The sequence below is a fragment of the Spermophilus citellus genome (genome assembly GCF_964194105.1).
Source record: "Spermophilus citellus genome assembly, chromosome: 9".
Lineage (NCBI taxonomy): Eukaryota > Metazoa > Chordata > Mammalia > Rodentia > Sciuridae > Spermophilus > Spermophilus citellus.
The window spans coordinates 138,078,001-138,084,239 of NC_138191.1; positions in this window are offsets into that span (position 1 = coordinate 138,078,001).

Consider the following 6,239-nt stretch of genomic DNA (forward strand, 5'->3'; position numbering starts at 1 on the left):
CCATCCGGCTCTGGGCAGGCTGGCCCCCTTGCCAGGAAGGTGACCAGGGCCATGGGGGTGAGCCACCCAGCAGCTGAGGACGGGCCACCTGCATCCTGGGTTGGCTCAGCACAAAAGCACTGTGGCCACCCCTGTCCGGCCCCTGAGCCCGACGCCCTGTGCCTGTGAGATCCCACCTTTGGACAAACAGGATAAAGCTAGAACCTCTGTGCTCTCATTGCCATCTAGAAGGAATGCTACCCCTTACCCACCCAGAATGTGAGCAGGCTGTGCCCGTCCTGCGGGGTGAGCTCGGACACCAGAGCCGGGCTCGCTCACCTGTACCATGGGCTCTTGGATTTTCATTTGGTGGATTTCACGTGCTGGGTGCATTCTCAACACAGCCTTTTCCTGGGAGGACCAGCATCGTGACCTCCCAATCCCCAAAACAGGACCAGGTCTCCTACCCACAGAGCTGCGGAGAAGGGGTGCTGCTGCGGGATGGGAAGCCACCCCTACCCGCCCAATCGCCCACCTCTGCTCGGCCACCACCCTCTGCCCCAGCCCCCGGCCCCAGCGCCTGGGATCCCGCCGAGCACTGTCAAAGCCGGGATGCCCCACTGATGTGGAAAGGAGGGCTGCCCAAGGCTGCCTCTGGCTGGAGATCAGCCAGCCCCTTCCCCTAACTCCCCAGAAGAGAAAACACCCCAAACAGAAGCCCCATCCACTTTCTGAGGACCTGACTCTCCTCACCAGGGACCCTGAGATTTGCTCCCCTGACCCCAGCAAGAGTTGAGGGAAACAGCCTCGGAGATCCTCAGAATAAATGCTCTGAAACCCCAACCTCCTGAGGTGGGAGGAGGCAGGGGCCGGCCCCTCCTCCCACTCCCAGTGAGGGCTGAGGAAGCGGTGTCAGGGACACCTTGCCCGCGACAGCTCACGCGGCTGGGGCTTCCTCGGACGTGAGGTAAACCAAGTCAGAGGCAGGGTCTGGGCGGACGCATCTCCAGGGCAGGAAGGACTCGGCAGGGAACACGCACACACAGCGGCATGAGCGCAGGGGCCACCTGGAAGTCACCCGCGTGCCCATGAGGACGAGGAGACACCAGGGAGCCGTGCCGGGCCTGTCATGAGGGGTGAACGTGGTGCCCCTACAGTGTGGACCAACCTCGAAGACCTCGAACTCAGAGGGAGGCCCGACAAGAAGGCCCACAGCACCTGGAGTCCAGGACAGGTGGATCATGGGGAGACTGGTGGTCAGGAGCTGGCGAGGAGGAAGGGCAGGGTAGGGCAGGGTAGGGGGTAAGGGGTAAGGCCGAAGAGCCCCTCCTGAGCTCCTGCTGGGTGACGCTCCGTCTGTGACTGAGGACGGCTCGGGAGCATCCACGCAGAGCAGAATCTGGGCTCCTGGGCGCAGGGCCCTTCCAGACTTGTGAGCAGAGGGATCAGCCCTGGGCCCTCACATTCCTTGGGACATGGGGCTGGGTGACCTCAGCGGAGGAGCTTGCCTGGCACCATAGGTCCTCGTGACAGAGCCGGAGGAGTGCTGCACACACCTGTGACTCTCTGGAATACGTGGAATCGCACATCTGCCTGGGGTGGGTTGGGTGGCATGGGACCACAGCCAGTAAAGCTGGTTTTGGAAAATGGAAGTGGCTACACACTTGGGTCCGCGCTGGGCCCAGGCCGCCCAGGCCTTCCACTGCCCCAGCTCCCGGATCAGGCTCCAGGACTTTCCTCTGTCCTCTCCACACACATTCACTGCTAGGGCTGCCAGGTAAAATGCACCGTACAGGGCTGTCTCTGAAGCTCACTGCACAGTGATCAAGCTGTTGGTGCAGGTGTTCTGAATACTACACGCACACGCAACTAACATCGCTCTCGTTGCCTGTTGCCCTAAACTCAAACTGAGCTGGGCATCCTGGTGCCAAACCTGGCCACCCATCAGGACGTCTGCTGTGAGCTGCACTCTCAGGCCGGGGTGGGGGGGGGGGGCTTGCCTGACACCAGGGAAGGCAGGTCCCCTGGTGGGCGGGGACTGCAGGGCAGGGCTGCACCCAGGACTGCCAGTGGCTTCAGTGGCAGGCTCTCACCACCAGGGGGCTCTAGGCACTGAGGCTTCCTGGGCACCCAGCTTAACCCCCCCAGCCAGGAACCAGGGGCAGGATGGTGGATGCCTCTCTCTGCTGACCTGCCCTGGCTCTCAGCCAGGAGCTCAGCACCAGCCCAAAATGCACAGGGTGGGGGGACCCGAAAGTCTGGATGGTCTTGGTCACTCGGCTGAGGGTCCAGTGACAGTGTGCAGGACAGAGAAGCTGGTGGGCCCTGGGACACTCCTGCTCACTGCTCTTCTAGTGTCACAGTAAGCTTTGACGTACTTAAAAATAATATTTAATTCCCCCAAAGCGGTGGTGGCATCCAGCACACCCTGCAGGCATCGGTGCTCTGCATCTACCGCCGTGGGTCCCCGTCCTTCTCCAGACACGGCACTGGGCTGGTCACACCTGACACTGGACTCCACCTGCTCCCACCAGGGACTCCATCATGAGGGCCCATCTCAGCTCTCCAAGGCCAAGCACAGCCCAGGGTGGGGTGGAGGGCCAGGGCCCCTCTGGTGTCGACGGAGTGCTGCTCTCCAAGTGTGGCCTCCAGAATCCCTGCAGGGAAGGGTCCTGGAGGAGAGGGCAGGAGGAGGTGAGGGGACAGGCCAGTGTGGTGTGCTGAGACCAGCCAGCAGCTGCCAGGCCCGGGAGGAGGAGGAGCTTCACCATCAGGAACGGCAAGGGCTGGGGAGAGGGTGGGCCCGGGCGGGGATCGGGAGGCCACGGGCCTGCTGAGGGCTATGAGTAAGGGACACAGCCTTGGGTGGCCATGGGATGGCCACCCCTTCATCAGGCCGAACAAGGCCACAGAGGAAGCAGGTTTGGGTACAGTGATGGGCTCTCTGGACAGGTGCGCTCCAGTGGCTGGGAGCCTTCGGAGCAGCCAGAAGCAGCAGCCAAAGTCCCCAAGACCTCGGGAGACGGCCTGAGAGGCAGCAGTAGTCAAGGAGGAGGCCCCTGGGCTAACCCTGGAGCCCTGCTCAGAGGTGGTCAGAGAGCTGCTCAACGAGGGGGGAGAGTGGCCAGCAGCCTGGTGCAGAGACCTGGCAGTGAGCGTGGAGAGGCAGGGCCTCCTAGTGGGACCTTGGTGCTCTGGAGCCCGGCAGTGCAGCCTCGCCCCAGGCTGGTGGCCTTGGGCGAGTTCACTCTGTCCTACCTCAGGATGGGGCTACTGTAGCAGGACCCACAGGGAAGGTAGATTGAAGGTGTCCTTACCCGGGAACGCTCCTCTGACCTGAGGTCAGGAGGCAGTGAGGTGGGCAGCCACAGGTGAGAAGCGTGACTGGAGACCCCTGCATCCTGCCAGGCAGGTCGACCATGATGGCAGGCTTGGCTGGGCACAGCTGGACTGCAGCCGGTGGCCAGGGCTGAGGGGGACAGGTGTGAGCAGAGGCCAGGCAGAGTCCCCAGGGCAGGGGCCCGGAGCCAGAGGCCATGTCCCTGGACACAATGGAGCACCCCAAGAGGGGTGGACATGGGCATCACCTCTCGGGAGAGCCAATACCAGGGGCAGGTCCTGAGCCCCCAGGCCCCCTTGGCAGCGCAAGGCCACAAGAGTGTGGCCTCCAGCTCCCGCCCACAGGAAGCCCCCGCAGCTGCTCCTGCTGAGCCAGCCATAACACGGGCTTTGCTGTGGGTTTTCTCCCTCCCAACTTTTGATATTTTGGGGCCCACTTTTATATTTTAATGCATGTTTTTATGGAAATATTTATAGCGCACATGTAGCACATAAAACACCGTTGTAAAGCCGTTTTGCCCCGATGCTGCTGAAATAAATGATGTTGTTAGTTTATGATTTCATAGGTCCTATCCTGCCGTAATGAGAAGGGCCTGGGCCGCTGCGCACCAGGAGCTCTTGCGTCTGTCTACGGGGCCCTCACAGCCCTTCCGAAAGGCTCCCACCCTGGCCTCCCCGCCTGCAGGAGGGGCCTGTCCACGGCCAGGGAGCCACAGGATGGGCCTCGGGGCAGGGTGGCCTCTCCTGGGCCTCCCAGAGACTGCCACAGAAATCCCCAGGGAGAAAGCGTGGGCCCGTTTGCCCACCTGTGTGCTGGCCGCTCCTTACTCCGAGGCTATTCTCCCCGGCCTGGCCTCCGGGAAACCAGAGAATGTGAGGGCCCAGGGCTGATCCCTCTGCTCACAAGTCTGGAAGGGCCCCGCGCCCAGAAGCCCACATTCTGCTCCGCGTGGATGCTCCCGAGCCGTCCTCAGTCACAAACAAAGACTCAGAACAATCACTTCGGCCTCACCTGTCAGATGGCTTAAAAGGGGCAGAGCTCGGGCCGGTCACCAAAGTGGCCAAGTTTAAAAATTCATACAGCGACATTGGAAAGCCCCCCTCTGGCCGGCGCCCTCCTGCTGCGTCTCCTCCCGGGCAGGCAAGGCCATAAATAATTGAGCGGCCACTCCGTGACACGGCCGAGGTGGGTGAGCACAGGGGCTTGTCACTAAAAGCCACAATGGGTCTGCAAAACGGCAGGGTAATGAAGCAGAGGCGACGGCACAGGTGAATGGCCCCGGGTGACACTGGGGACGGTGGAGATCGTCCTGCAGCCAGGGCCTGACCAGCCTCAGGGGACACCCCTCCCAGCTCTGCCCTCCTGGGAGGCCCTGGCCACCCCTCTGCAGGCTGGACACAGAGGACTGAATCACACAGGGCCACACACTGCTCCAGGGGACCTCGTTATCCTCACAGCATGAAGGGCCAGCCCAGCGCCCCAGAGATACCACTGCCTTCTCACACCTTTCTAGAAAGTTCCCTGCAGAAGGTCTGACTAAACCTACGTCAGTTCCTGAAATGGCCTCTCGCTGGTGTGCCGCTCATTTCCACAACCCACAGAGCCGGCAAGGGCTGTACCCTCGGGTGCCGTTCCCCGATGAGCAGAGGGGAAGGGGGCCTGGGACTCCGAGACCCCACGGGGAGCCAGGCCCTCGGGGCTCACCTCCAGCTGCTCTCCTTCCCCTCTTCCTACCTTCCTGCCCTGGGGTCTCACAAACAAGGTCTTGAAAGACAAACATACTTACTTCGTTTGCATCAAACGTCTTTTTATGTAAATGAGATCACAGAATGCTGGGAACAGGGGCACCCAATAAGGGACACAGCACTTCAAAAAAGAACAAAACTTGCTGAAATGCATGACCACGTTTTGAAAATTGTCTCCCTAAATCTCATAAAACTTCACAATTTTCCCTCCTGGATTCGGAGGTCCAAGATCCCAGCCATTAAAAGTGGTAGAACTGCGAGTTAATCTAGGAGTCTGGGGCCCAAGCAGCAGGTGCTCTCCCACCCAACGGGTCAGTGCCGGGGGCAGCTCCCGTCAGCACCCAGTCAGGGCTCAGGGACAGGAGCACAGTCCCTCTCACCCCCACCCCCGCCTCCCTGCCCTTAAAGAGGGCTCAGGAGCATTCGCGGTATCCTGCTGACCTGTACCCCAAAACATGTGCTGATGTCCTCAGTCCCAGTACCAGCAAAGGGAACCTCATTTGGAAATGGGGTCTTTGCAGATGTGACCCAATTAACATGGCCTTGATACCATGACTGGCATCCTTATAAAAGCAGAGATGGACACACAAGGAGGCCACCCCGGGAGAGGCAGGACCCTCCCCGGGAAGGCTTCGTGGGGACTGTGCCCTTATAACACCTTGACTTCGGACTTCCAGCCCCCCATTGTGAGCCACCCAGTGTGTGACATCTGGTTCCGGCAGCACCAGCAGGCACACACCCCAGTACCCAGTAGGTACTAAATAAATGGGGAGTGTCCAGGTATTCATGAAATGAGGGACCGTAGAACAGGAAGAGGCATGATGGAAGTTCAGGCTTTTAAAAATCTGCAAACAGAAGCCTGGCTCTGGGCACACGCCTGTAATCCCAGGGGCTTGGGAGGCTGAGACAGGAGGATGGCAAGTTCAAAGCCAGCCTCAGCAATGGAGAGGCGCTAAGCAACTCAGTAAGGCCCTGTCTCTAAATAAAGTACAAAATAGGGCTGGGGATGTGGCTCGGTGGCCGAGTGCCCCCTGAGTTCAATCCCCGGTACCCCACCACCACCACCAAAAAAAAAAAAAAAAAAAAACTAAAAATGGGAAAGGGCTGGAGGCGTAGGTCAGTGGTAGGGAGTCTCTGAGTTCATTCGCAGCACAAAACCAATCAATCAATCAATT